Source organism: Halichoerus grypus, chromosome 12, assembly GCF_964656455.1.
Source record: "Halichoerus grypus chromosome 12, mHalGry1.hap1.1, whole genome shotgun sequence".
Classification (NCBI taxonomy): domain Eukaryota; kingdom Metazoa; phylum Chordata; class Mammalia; order Carnivora; family Phocidae; genus Halichoerus; species Halichoerus grypus.
Window position 1 is genome coordinate 84,272,308 of NC_135723.1, and position 12,596 is coordinate 84,284,903.

The following is a 12,596-nucleotide window of genomic DNA, read 5'->3' on the forward strand; positions in this document are numbered from 1 at the left end:
TTAGTGCTAAAATGAAAACTTGCATTTCTAGGCACCTTTAAGAATAATGACTAGAGATGCACCTGGGTGGCTCAGTCGTTAAGTGTCTGCCTTCGGCTCAGGTCATAATCCTGGGATCCTGGGATCGAGCCCCACATCAGGCTCCCTGCTCCACGGCAAGCCTGCTTCTCCCTCTCCCACTCCCCCTGCTTGTGTTCCTTTGCTCGCTGTGTCTCTCTCTGTCAAATAAATAAATAAAATCTTTAAAAAAAAAGAATAGTGGCTAGAACTTATCCCATATCTGCCTGCCTCCTGGCTATGAGTTGAAGGAAGTTGAGATAAGGCTTAGCAGAAGAAATCATTAATTTAGTGTAGATTCTGCAACCCCAGAGTTAATGAAATCATCTTTTTCAGAGATTTTGAAAGCCAAGTTAGCAAAATTTTATAGGATACTTCAGACCAGAAACCAGAGAATGGGCTAAATTGTGCTTCTCAAACTTCAGTGTGCATAAGAATTACCTGAGAGTCTTGTCATTTAAATTCAGACTGTGAATCAGTTGGTCTTGAGTGGAACCTGAGAATCTCCCTTGTAGCAAGATCCCAGGTGATGCCAGTGGTGCTACTAATTACCAGACTACACTTTGAATTTAGGAATTACATCATTGCTTGAAGAGTCTTTAAGCAATGATTATGATTTTGCTGGTGGGAAATCAGTTCTGCTCTTTACCACACTTGAGTCCAATAGGATTCTCTTGTTCTTGGGAAGTTGTAAATCTTCTTGGAATTTGTCTTAGAAGAGATCCAGGCAAAGATTATAGTTATAGAAGAAACATCTCTGGAAAGACCAGTCCAGGATTATTGGTTAAAATTCAGTCCTTTTTGAGACAAAGAAGGCACTACATAATGATAAAGGGATAAAATCAGAAATTAAGAGAAGTAACAACTGACACCATAGAAATATAAAGAATTGGGGCACCTGGGTGGCTCAGTCGTTAAGCGTCTGCCTTCAGCTCAGGTCATGATCCCAGGGTCCGGGGATCGAGCCCCACATCGGGCTCCCTGTTCCGTGGGAAGCCTGCTTCTCTCTCTCCCACTCCCCCTGCTTGTGTTCTGCTCTTGCTATCTCTCTGTCAAATAAATAAAATCTTTAAAAAAAAAAAAGAAATATAAAGGATTATAAGAGCATATTGTGAAAAATTATATGCCAGCAAATTGGACAACCTAAAAAAAAATGGTAAATTCCCTGAAACATATACTCTTCCAAAAATTGAATCAGCAAGAAATAGAAAATCTGAACAGACCAGTTACTAGTAATGAAACTGAATTGTAAAAAAACAGAAAACTTCCGGGGCACCTGGCACTTGGCTGGCTCAGTCAGAAGAGTATGTGACTCTTACCCTCGGGGTCCTGAGTTCAAGCCCCACGTTGGATGTGGAGATTACATAAACAAACAAACAAACACACTTTAAAAAAATAATAACAAATAAAAAACAAAAAACTCCCAACAAACAGAAGTCTAGGACCAGATGTCTTCACAGGTGAATTCTACCAAACATTTAAAGAAGAGTTGATATCTGTCCTCAAACTATTCCAAAAAATAAAGGAGGAAGAGAAATTTTCAAATTCATTCTGTGAGGCCAGCGTTACCGTGATATCAAAACCAGAAAAAGACACTACAAAAAAGAAAACTGTAGGCCGATATCACTGATGCACATAGGTGTAAAAATCCTCAACAGAATATTAGCAAACTGAATTCAACAGTACATTTAAGAAAAAGATCTTTCACCATGATCAAATGGGATTTATTCCAAGAATGCAAGAGTGGTTCAGTATTCACAAATAAATCAATGTGATATATCATATTAACAAGAGGAAGGTTAAAAACCATATGATTATCTCATGAGATACATAAAAAGTATTTGACATAATACAACATCTGTTCATGATAAAACGTTCAACATACTGCGTTTACCATACCTTAACATAATAAAGGCCATATATGAAAAGTCCACAACTAACATCATATGCTCAGTGGTGAAAAACTGAGAACTTTCCCTCTAAGATCAGGAACAAGACAAGGATGTCCACTCTTACCACTTTTATTCAGCTTAGTACTGGAAGTCTTAGCCACAGCAGTCAGACAAGAAAAAGAAATAAAAGGCATCCAATTGGTAAGGAAGAAGTAAAACTGTCACTATTTGCAGATGACATGGTACTATATATAGAAAACTTAAATAATCCACCAAAAAACTTTTAGAACTGATAAATCAGTTCAGTAAAGTTGCAGGATACAAAATTAATATACAGAAATTTGTTCCTTTCTATACACTAATAACAAAGTAGAAGAAAGAGAAATGAAGAAAACAATTCCATTTACAATTGCACCAAAAAGAATAAAATACTTAGGAATAAACTTAACCAAGGAGGTGAAAGACCTATACTCTGAAAACTGTAAGATATCGATGAAAGAAATTGAAGACAACATAAACAAATGGAAAGATATTCTATGCTCATGGACTGGAAGAATTAATATTAAGGGGTGCCTGTCTGGCTCAGTCGGTAGAGCATGCAACTCTTAATCTCAGGATCATGACTTCAAGCCCCACCTTGGGTGTGGAGCCTACTTAAAATTTAAAAATTAATTAATTAATTAATATCATTAAAATTTCCATACTTCCCAAAGCAATCTACAGATTCAGTGCAATCCCTATCAAAATTCTAGCAACATTATTCACAGAATTAGAACAAAGAATCCTAAAACTTGTATGGAATCACGAAAGACCCCAAATAGCCAAAGCAATCTTGAGAAGAACATAGCTGGAAGTATCACAAATCCAGATTTCAAAATATACTACAAAGCTATAGTAATCAAAACAGTATGGTAGTGGCACAAAAATAGGCACAAAGATCAATAGAACAGAATAAAGAGCCCAGAAATAAATCCATTTTATGGTCAATTAATCTATGACCACAGAAGCAAGAATATACAGTGGGGAAAAGATACTCTCATCAAAAAATGGTATTGGGGGGGCGCCTGGGTGGCTCAGCCATTGAGCATCTGCCTTCAGCTCGGGTCATGATCCCAGGGTCCTGGGATCGAGCCCCGCATCGGGCTCCCTCCTCAGCAGGAAGCCTGCTTCTCCCTCTCACAACCCCCCTCCTTGTATTCCCTCTCTCGCTGTCTCTCTCTGTCAAATAGATAAATAAAATCTTTAAAAAAAAAGATGGTATTGGGAAAACTGGACAGCTACATGCAAAAGAATGAAACTTGACTGGCACGCCTGGGTGGCTCAGTCATTAAGGGTCTGCCTTCGGCTCAGGTCATGATCCCAGGGTTCTGGGATTAAGCCCCACATTGGGCTCCCTGCTTGGTGGGAGGTCTGCTTCTCCCTCTCCCACTTCCCCTGCTTGTGTTCCCTCTCTCACTGTGTCTCTCTGTCAAATAAATAAAATCTTTAAAAAAGAAAAAGAAGAATGAAACTTGACCACTTACTTTCACCATACATAAAAATAAAACTCAAAATGGATTAAAGACCTAAACAGGAGACCTGAAACCATAAAACTCTTAGAAGAAAACATAGGCAGTGATTTCTTGGACATTGCCTTTGCAACATATTTATGGATATGTCCTTTCAGGCAAGGAAAACAAAGCAAAAATAAACTATTGGTACTATGCCAGAATAAATATATTTTGCACAGCAAAGGAAACAGTCAACAAAACCAAAGGCAGCCTGTTGAATATGAGAAGATATTTACAGATGATATAGCTGTTACGGGGTTAATATCCAAAATATATAAAGAAGTTATACAAATCAATACCAAAAAACCAAACAATCCAATTAAAAAATGGGTAGAAAATCTAAATAGACATTTTTCCAAAGAAGACCTACAGATGGCCAACAGACACATGAAGAGATGCTCAGCACCACTTATTATCAGTGAAATACAAATGAAAACCACAATAAAATATCACCTCACATCTATCAGAAAGGCTAGTATCGAAAAGACAAGAAATAAGTTTGGTGGTAATGTAGAGAAAATTGAACATTTGTGCACTATTGGTGGAAATGTACATTGGTGCAGCCACTGTGGAAAACAATGGAGGTTTCTCAAAAAATTAAAAATACTGGGGCTGTGGGGCACCTGGGTGGCTCAGTTGGTTACGCAACCAATTCTTGGTTTCAGTTCAGGTCATGATCTCAGGGTCATGAGATCGAGCCCCACATTGGGTTCTGTGCTGCGCGTGGAACCTGCTTAAGATTCTCTCTCTCCCTCTTCCTCTGCTCCTCCCCAAACCCTTTGCGTTCTCTTAAAAAAAAAAAAAAAAAAAGACTTTTAAAAAAATAGTGGGGCGCCTGGCTGGTTCAGTCGGAAGAGCATGCAACTCTTGATCTCGGGGTCATGAGTTCAAGCCCCACATGGGGTGCAGAGATAACGTAAATAAACTTAGAGGTTTTTTTAAAAAAATTAAAAATAGAAATACCATGTGATCCAGTAATTCCACTACTGGGAATTTACCCAAAGAAAACAAAAACACTGATTCAAAAAGGTGTATGCACCCCGTGTTTATTGCAGCATTATTTATGATAGCCAGGATATGGAAGCAGCCCAAGTAGCCATCCACAGATGAATGGATAAAGAAGAGGTGGTATATGGGCGCCTGGGTGGCTCAGTTGGTTAAGCGACTGCCTTCGGCTCAGGTCATGATCCTGGAGTCCCGGGATCGAGTCCCGCATCGGGCTCCCTGCTCTGCAGGGAGTCTGCTCCTCCCTCTGACCCTCCCCCCTCTCATGTGCTCTCTCTCTCATTCTCTCTCTCTCAAATAAATAAATAAAATCTTTAAAAAAAAAAAAAAAAGAAGAAGAGGTGGTATATATACAATGGAATATTACTCAGCCATTAAAAAGAATGAGATCTTGCCTTTTGCAGCAACATGGATGCACCTACAGGGTGTTAAGCTAATGAAATAAGACTGAGAAAGACAAATACTGTATGATTTCACTTATATGTGGAATCTAAAAAACAAAACCGACTCTTAAATAGAGAGAACAAACTGGTTGTTGCCAGAGGGGAGGTGAGTGGGGGGATGGGCAAAATAGATAAAGGGGATTAAGAGGTACAAACTTCTAGTTATAAAATAAGTCAAGGAGGTGAAACAGAATAGGGAATGTAGTCAATAATGTTGTAATAACATTGTATGGTGACAGATGGTGACTACACTTATTTTGGTGAGCACTGAGTAATATATAGAATTGTCAAACCAGTATGTTGTACACCTAAAACTAATATAAATATTCTACAGTAATTATACTTTTAAAAAAATCTGCTACTTTTTCCCTTGTCCCTTCCCTTTCCTCACCTGAACTTACTCTCCTCCTCTTACTCTCACTGGGGCAGTCTTTGTTGCTTTAATATTCCCTTGGGGTGATGATGCAATAGGTTAGTAATTCCTCACCAGTTTTCAGGAAAAACCTTAAGAAACATTCAGCACAGTGATTGCTTCATTAGGAAGAAGTGATTCACAGGTCTTGACATGTTTTACTTAGAAAATATTAATCAGCTCTCAATTTAGGTTTTTTGGGTGTTGTTTTGAAAAAGCATAGGTCTGGCCTCTTCTACCCAAAGAGTAGAAACATTATGCTAAGTGAAATAAACCAAACAGAAAAGACAAATATTGTGTGTGATTCCGCTTAAATGATGTATCTAGAATGGGCAAATGAGACAGAAAGTAGAGTTTACCAGGGCCAGGGAAGAGTAGGAATGGGGAGTTATTGCTAAATGCATACAGAGTTTCTGTTTGGGATGATGATGAATAAATTCTGGAAGTAGGAGCGATGGTTGTACAGCATTGTGAATGTACTTAACGCCACTGAATTGTACATATTAAAGTGATAAATTTTATGCTATGTATATTTTATGACAAAAAAAAATTTAGTAGAGTTGTCTTCAAACATGGCCATGTAGTAAAATCACCTGGAGAACTTAAAATCCTAGTGCCCAGGCCATACTCCAGACCAATTAAATCAGAATCTTTGGGAATGAGATCCAGGCATGTATAGTGTTTAAAACTCCCCAAGTGATTCCAGTGTGCAGCCAACTTTGAGAACCACTGTTGTAGATAATAGTTCCAAATTACTTCTCCCTACTGTAATGTCAAAACCTATATGCAAAGTAGGCTTTTCCTACCATCTAAAATTATCAAAAAATGTTTATGTATATGATGCCATTCAACATTTTGTAGCTATTAGATATGCAGGATGAGATTAAGAGAATAACAAAATTATTGGTAACAAAATTATTGAATTCTTAGGTAGAACATAGCATATTTTGAGTAGAGTAAAAGAGTAATGATATATTTAGGAATAATAATAGAAGGCGTATAAAGGCCTACAAATTCCATATGCAGGATACAACTAGACTAGAGGAAGATATTTGCAGATTATATGGCAAAGTACTAATATCCAGAACATATTAATATGTCCTTCAAATTAATAAGAAAGAGATAATTAGAAAAATAAGGGAAGCATTTGGAACAGTTCACAAAAAGAAAAGAATAATCAGTGAATATATAAATCAGTAAATATATAAATCAGTAAATATATAAAACCTCACTAGTAATGAAAATTAAAATAGTTACCATTTCCCCCACATTCGATGAATCAAAATAAGAAAGCTGGATAATAAAATTTGAGGGAGGGTGTGAAAAAAATGGGTCTTGTGTGTATTGTTGATGGGAGTGGTATTGGTACTCTTTGGAGGACAGTTTGGCAGTGTCAATTAAAATGTTAAATGCAGGGCGCCTGGGTGGCTCAGTTGGTTAAGCGACTGCCTTCGGCTCAGGTCATGATCCTGGAGACCCGGGATCGAGTCCCGCATCGGGCTCCCTGCTCGGCAGGGAGTCTGCTTCTCCCTCTGACCCTCCCCCCTCTCATGCTCTCTCTCTCATTCTCTCTCTCTCAAATAAATAAATAAAATCTTTAAATAAAAAAATAAAAAATAAATAAATAAATAAAATGTTAAATGCAGGGGCACCTGGGTGGCTCAGTTGGCTAAGCATCCAACTCTCGATCTCAGCTCAGATCTTGATCTCAGGGTTGTGAGTTCAAGCTCTGAGTTGGGCTTCACGCTAGGCATGGAGCCTACTTAAAAAAAAATTTAAATGCATATGCATTCTAACCAGCAATTTCACTTTGCTGCTAGAGAAATACCCACACCTATGCACAAAGGAACATTTTTACAAGCATTGTAAATAATCTAAATGCTTATCAGCAGGAGAATGGTTAAATAAAATGGAAAAATCTATATCGTGGATACTAGGGAACTACTTTTTCTTAAAAATGAGATTATTCTAGTTGTACTACCATGAGATCTCTGTGACAATATATTGAGTGGAAAAAGTGAGCTGTAGTAAAATATGTACAATATCATACCATTTGTGTTTTCTTTCATCACTTTAAAACTGCTTTTCAGGGGCACCTGGGTGGCTCAGTCGGTTAAGGGTCTGTCTTCGGCTCAGGTCATGATCCCAGGGTCCTGGGATCGGACCTGCATTAGGCTTCCCACTCAGCGGGGAGTCTGCTTCTCCCTCTCCCTCTGTCTGCTGTTCCCCTGCTTGTGCTCTCTCTCTCTCTCTCTCTCTCTCTCTCTCTCTGTGTCAAATAAATAAATAAAATCTTTAAAAAATAATAAGGAAAATAAAACTGTGCTTTTCCATCATATATTTATGTAAATGCATAGAATTTGGCCTATAAGGAAGGATGTTCTGCTGCTGACAGGTGACTGGATTGGGGAAGGTGGATGGAAAAGAGGACTTTGTTTATTTAGATTTTTGTACAGAAGAGTACAGCTGGGATGAGGTAGCAGAAATGGACCAATCTGAGACTCCTTCAAAGGGAAGGTAGAATTTTAAGAGCAATATGATGAACGCGAGGGACAGTTTGGTAGGTTGATGGGGTGTGAAGACAGACAGCAGGAGGGTTGGCTTGAGAGAAGAGTCTCGAAATGAGTGTCTTCATTGAATGTCCCTCCTATTCTCTGAATTTATTTTTCCTTCCAAACTTGTTCTTCCCATGTTTCTATGGGAATATGTTTTATGGGGAAATGAGATTAAAAGAAGCCAGTGTTTCTGCTGGTGCTACCAGGGAATGGGGGATACAGGATTGGCGTTTCTAATAAGGAAAGTCACTTCCATTGTCTCTATGAACAGAGGTCAGTGGTAGAAATCATTTTAAATAGTGAGCAAAAAAATCATTTTGCTTTTGCTTTCTAGTACCCTTTAAATATCCATTTGAATATAATTGAGTCTGTTGACTTTTAAGTTAAAATAATGAAGCCACAGTCTGAAAATTCTCCAGTCTTCCTTCTCTGCCACATTCCTGTTTCCCTATAGGCTATAGAAAACATGACCTGCCAACACAGTTTGATAACTGAATCAAAATAGACACCAGGGGCCTCAAAAATCCTAGGACTCGGGTACAAGCAGAGCAAAGATAGAATGAGAGAAGATGGGCATTTGGGAATGTATAAGGGTAAGACAGCAAAGAATTTACTGAATTTACAAGTGGAAAATTTCTAACATAGTGAGAATTGTCTCATTTTGGCTGAATTAAACTTTTTAGAATTTCAGAAAATCTTTTTTAAAACCATCTATGGTTTCTACATAATCTTTACTTTTGACTGCCACTGGCAGGAATTTGATACCATTTTTCTTTGCTGAATGTGCCCTGGAAAGAGTGGTACTTTCTACTCTTTGCTGGTTTGGGGTGGGTTTCCTGACCAAGCAGGGCACTTTAAGCCCATATAGAACCCTAAATCAGAATGAGAGGCTGGGAAAGCTTACTGCAGCCCAATTAAAGGACAGCCTGAGAGGGTAGGCTTTACCTTTGCTGATCCTGTTGATTGTCTCCTCTGGGGATTAAAGACAAACCTTCCTTAACAAGCACATTGAGTAGCTTGGGTTTCCAAAACTCTCCAGGACCAGTAATTAATCCAACTGGTAATGAGAGCACAGTGCTGAATTCTGGAAAGAAATCATTTAACTCTTTCTATACTGAATAGTTCATTTTCCCTTAATGATAGTCCCTTTAGCCTTAGCACTGTTTATTTGGGACAGTATAAAATAATAGTCTGGTGGAAAATCGTCTTTTTCAGTGAAGTCACATCATTTCTATGCATTTAAAAGCAAAGAATGGTCTTCATCCCCCAAATGTACAGACTTGAAAAGTCAACTTTTATAGTAGAAAGTGCTTTTTATCTCTTATTTTGATATGGGGGCAAATTTATACAGTTGATAATTAGTAAAAAGTTAAAATCTGCCTCTGAATTAGAACTTGTATACCAGCAGTTAAATTTCACTCTGGTCCCATTTTTTAATTTTTGATGGAGTTTTGCCTGTGGATGCAACCTTCCTTGTGTGTTGCTTGTTTCTCCTACTTTCTTCTTCCCAAAACTTTGAGACATTTCCCATCCAGAGATTTCTAGCACATGGAACATCTCTGACAGCTGCCTAGTTCTAGTTCTCTCTTCTAATTGTGGTTACACTTGAGTCCCATTTTCTGATGATTTCCATTAGTAATCTGCTTGTACACTTTAAAAAAAAAAAATGCTCAAAGATCCCACAGAACAAATTGCCTAAACCATCTATGCATTGGGGCATGTTGGTAACAGCTTGCTTCCTCAAGGTACGGAATTGGCCTCGATGGTCACTTTTTGAATCTAGCATTCTTTATTTCTCATCTTCAACCATGTTTACACAGATACATATAAACTTATACTTCTATCTCCTTCTGCCTTTTTCACCATACCCACCATACCTACCTTGGAAAACTAAGGATAAATGTCTTTCTATACATCACAGTGTGTTTAGTACTAGAAAACCATTTCAGAACATTTTTTACTTCTTCTTTGAATTTGAGAAAAGGGCTGATGACTGAAGTAATAATAGTAAAACTGCTATTAAGTCAGTGCAACTATGTGCATATATCCACACTATCTCTGATCCTTTGAATTGACCCTTTATACTTGCCATTATCATTTTGCAGTTGAGAAAATTAACATTCAGAGAGAGCTGGGATTCACAGCCAACTCTCTGAGTCTGGAGTTTGTGTTCTTACTGACTGATTGACAAGAAGTTGACTCGAGAAGTAGTCAAGAGATATTTCACAAAGAGGGGCGCCTGGGTGGCTCAGTTGGTTAAGCAACTGCCTTCAGCTTAGGTCATGATCCTGGAGTCCTGGGATCGAGTCCCGCATCGGGCTCCCTGCTTAGCAGGGAGTCTGCTTCTCCCTCTGACCCTCCCCCCTCTCATGCTCTCTATCTCATTCTCTCTCAAATAAGTAAATAAAATCTTCATTAAAAAAAAGAGAGAGACTTCACAAAGAATGTGGGATTTGCTGGGCAATAAGGAACAAGTGTCGGCATTGGAATAGTAGCTTGAGAAGGTGCTCCAGTAAGGGGAACAAATCAAAAGGATAAAGCAGGACTGAGTTCAGTTCATAAGATAGTGCAGAGATTCACCTAAATAGGACCAAGGCTGCCTGTTGGCAATTAGCAGGAACTGAGTGTGCTGGGAGGCCGGATTGTGGCGGGCTGGAAAAGCTAAACAGAGGAGTCTAGTTTGGTTGCTAGTAGTGAGAGACCATTCGAAAGTTTTTGTTTTTGTTTTTGTTTTTGTTTGAGCATAGGATCTGTGCAGCATTTAGGGAAATCTGTCTGTCAAGGATGCATGGGATGAGGAAGAAAGGGGAGAACGTGGAGTTCCACAAGAAGGTCAGCTAGAAGGATGCACTAGCCTTGGGCTAGGAAGTGGGGATGAAGGTGGGTCTGAAGAAGAAGGGATGGAGAGCACAGACATTTCAAAGAAGAAAGAATTGAACTTGCAATGAGTAGCTAGATGGGTGTTGAAGGAAAGAGGTAAAGCTGACTGAGATTTTGAGCTTGGCTGTCTAGGGAAAGAAAGTGGGGTTCTACTAGCAAAGACTAAGACTGAGAAGACAGGTGGTTGGAGAGAAGGCAGACGAGGGTTTTAAGTGAGTAGATTGGTGCACTGCCCACATTTCCTGTAACCTGTGAGTCCTTGAAACCCAGTGAAAGCCTAATGTGAGAGAGCCAAAAAAACAAGACAGGATGGAAGGTGTCTGTCACCAGGTGCCAGGGTGACCCAGGGCTGAAGAGTGTGGGAAACCATGATGAGAATGGGTGCGGGATCAGAAGCTGAAAGTCATCAGAATTAGAGAATGTATGGGGTTCCAGGTGGTATTGGAGCGGACTGTCAGCCAAGTGTTTTTGACAGCGAGTTCTTCTGAACACTGTAGTCTTATGTTAATTTAGAGCTGTTGAGCCTTACATCATTATCTCCAGACTCTGCTAGGTATGGATATTCAGAACTCTCCTTTTGGAGAGTGTTAATGGGATTAAAAGAAAAGAGAGACTTGTGAAAGTGTGTGGTATCAGTTTATTTTGCATCTGAGAAAGCCATTATTTTTTTCCCTTGAAGAAACGCAAATATTGTGTGTGAGGATTAAGCCTTTTCCTTCTCTCTGTATCTGAAGCAAGAAAAAGACACACTCCCAGGAAAGCAGGATAAAGGGGAAAATGACTTTGAGATGCACTTTCTTAAAATAACTGAAGGAGTGACCTCATGAGCCAGCTGATAGCCTGGGTTTGCAAATGGATACTTTCTATTAGCCTGCCGCTTGGTGCTGCAGAGCCAAATATATACAGCGTGTACTATATCATATCCTGTAGGCAGGAGGCTGTCTGGGAGAGGTGGACTTGGGGAGGTGAAATGGCAGGCTCGGCACAAGGATCGATGATGCAAATACGGTCGACCAGAGCTCTCCTCGTTAGGGGAAGCATTACTGATTTGGGTTCATGATTCCCTATTATATAATAATTGGTATCAGCTTCTGGTAAAATAATAGTCAAATAAGAACACCTGATATCTCAATAGGCTCTTGAATATAAAATTGGTGTTGTGCTCATTCTCCCATTAATACTTAACCATTCCCATTTCTGTTTTCTTTTTCTCTTTTATTTCTACAAGCCCATGTCCTTGGGTCTGACTCATTGCTAAAATTGTCTTCTCCTTTTGGTCTTGAGCTGTAGGGGTAGTATGGATGTGTCCTTAGTTGGAGGATGCTGCTTCTCTCTGGAGCGTTGCAGAGGTTAAAGGGAAAGCAGTAGGTCCAGGGAAGAACGTTATAACTTGATAAACTGCTTCTCTTGCCAAAATTCATTGTTAGCAATTAAGAGTATTCACAAAGTAAGCGCCCATTCTCCTCCAACATACACACTCAGTGTGGTTACTGTGCCAAGAGATAAAGAATGGCAGTTGTCTCTGGTTTAACACCTGCCTGGTCTGGATTCGATTTGTGAAATAAATCTGAATGAAGTCCATAATGTGTTTAAGATCACATATGCTCACTCTGTGTGTATGTCAGACTCAGAGACGTTGGCCTAGCATACCAGAAACTTTCTGGAAAAGCTTTAGGGTTATTTTCCCTTTTTATTAAGTAGACTCTATTTCCCATTTGTAACCAACCACCTTCCTGAATGCTCTTACTGTTTATAGTAGTTTTTCATATGATCCTCTGGGGTTTTCCAGATGCACAGTCATA

General features: G+C 39.1%; 1 protein-coding gene across 6 annotated transcripts in view; it reads left to right on the top strand.

The window, feature by feature from the left end:
* The window catches only part of NRF1 (nuclear respiratory factor 1), a 141,909-nt gene that overhangs the window by 79,509 nt on the left and 49,804 nt on the right, over window positions 1-12,596 (top strand). The window lies entirely within an intron of this gene.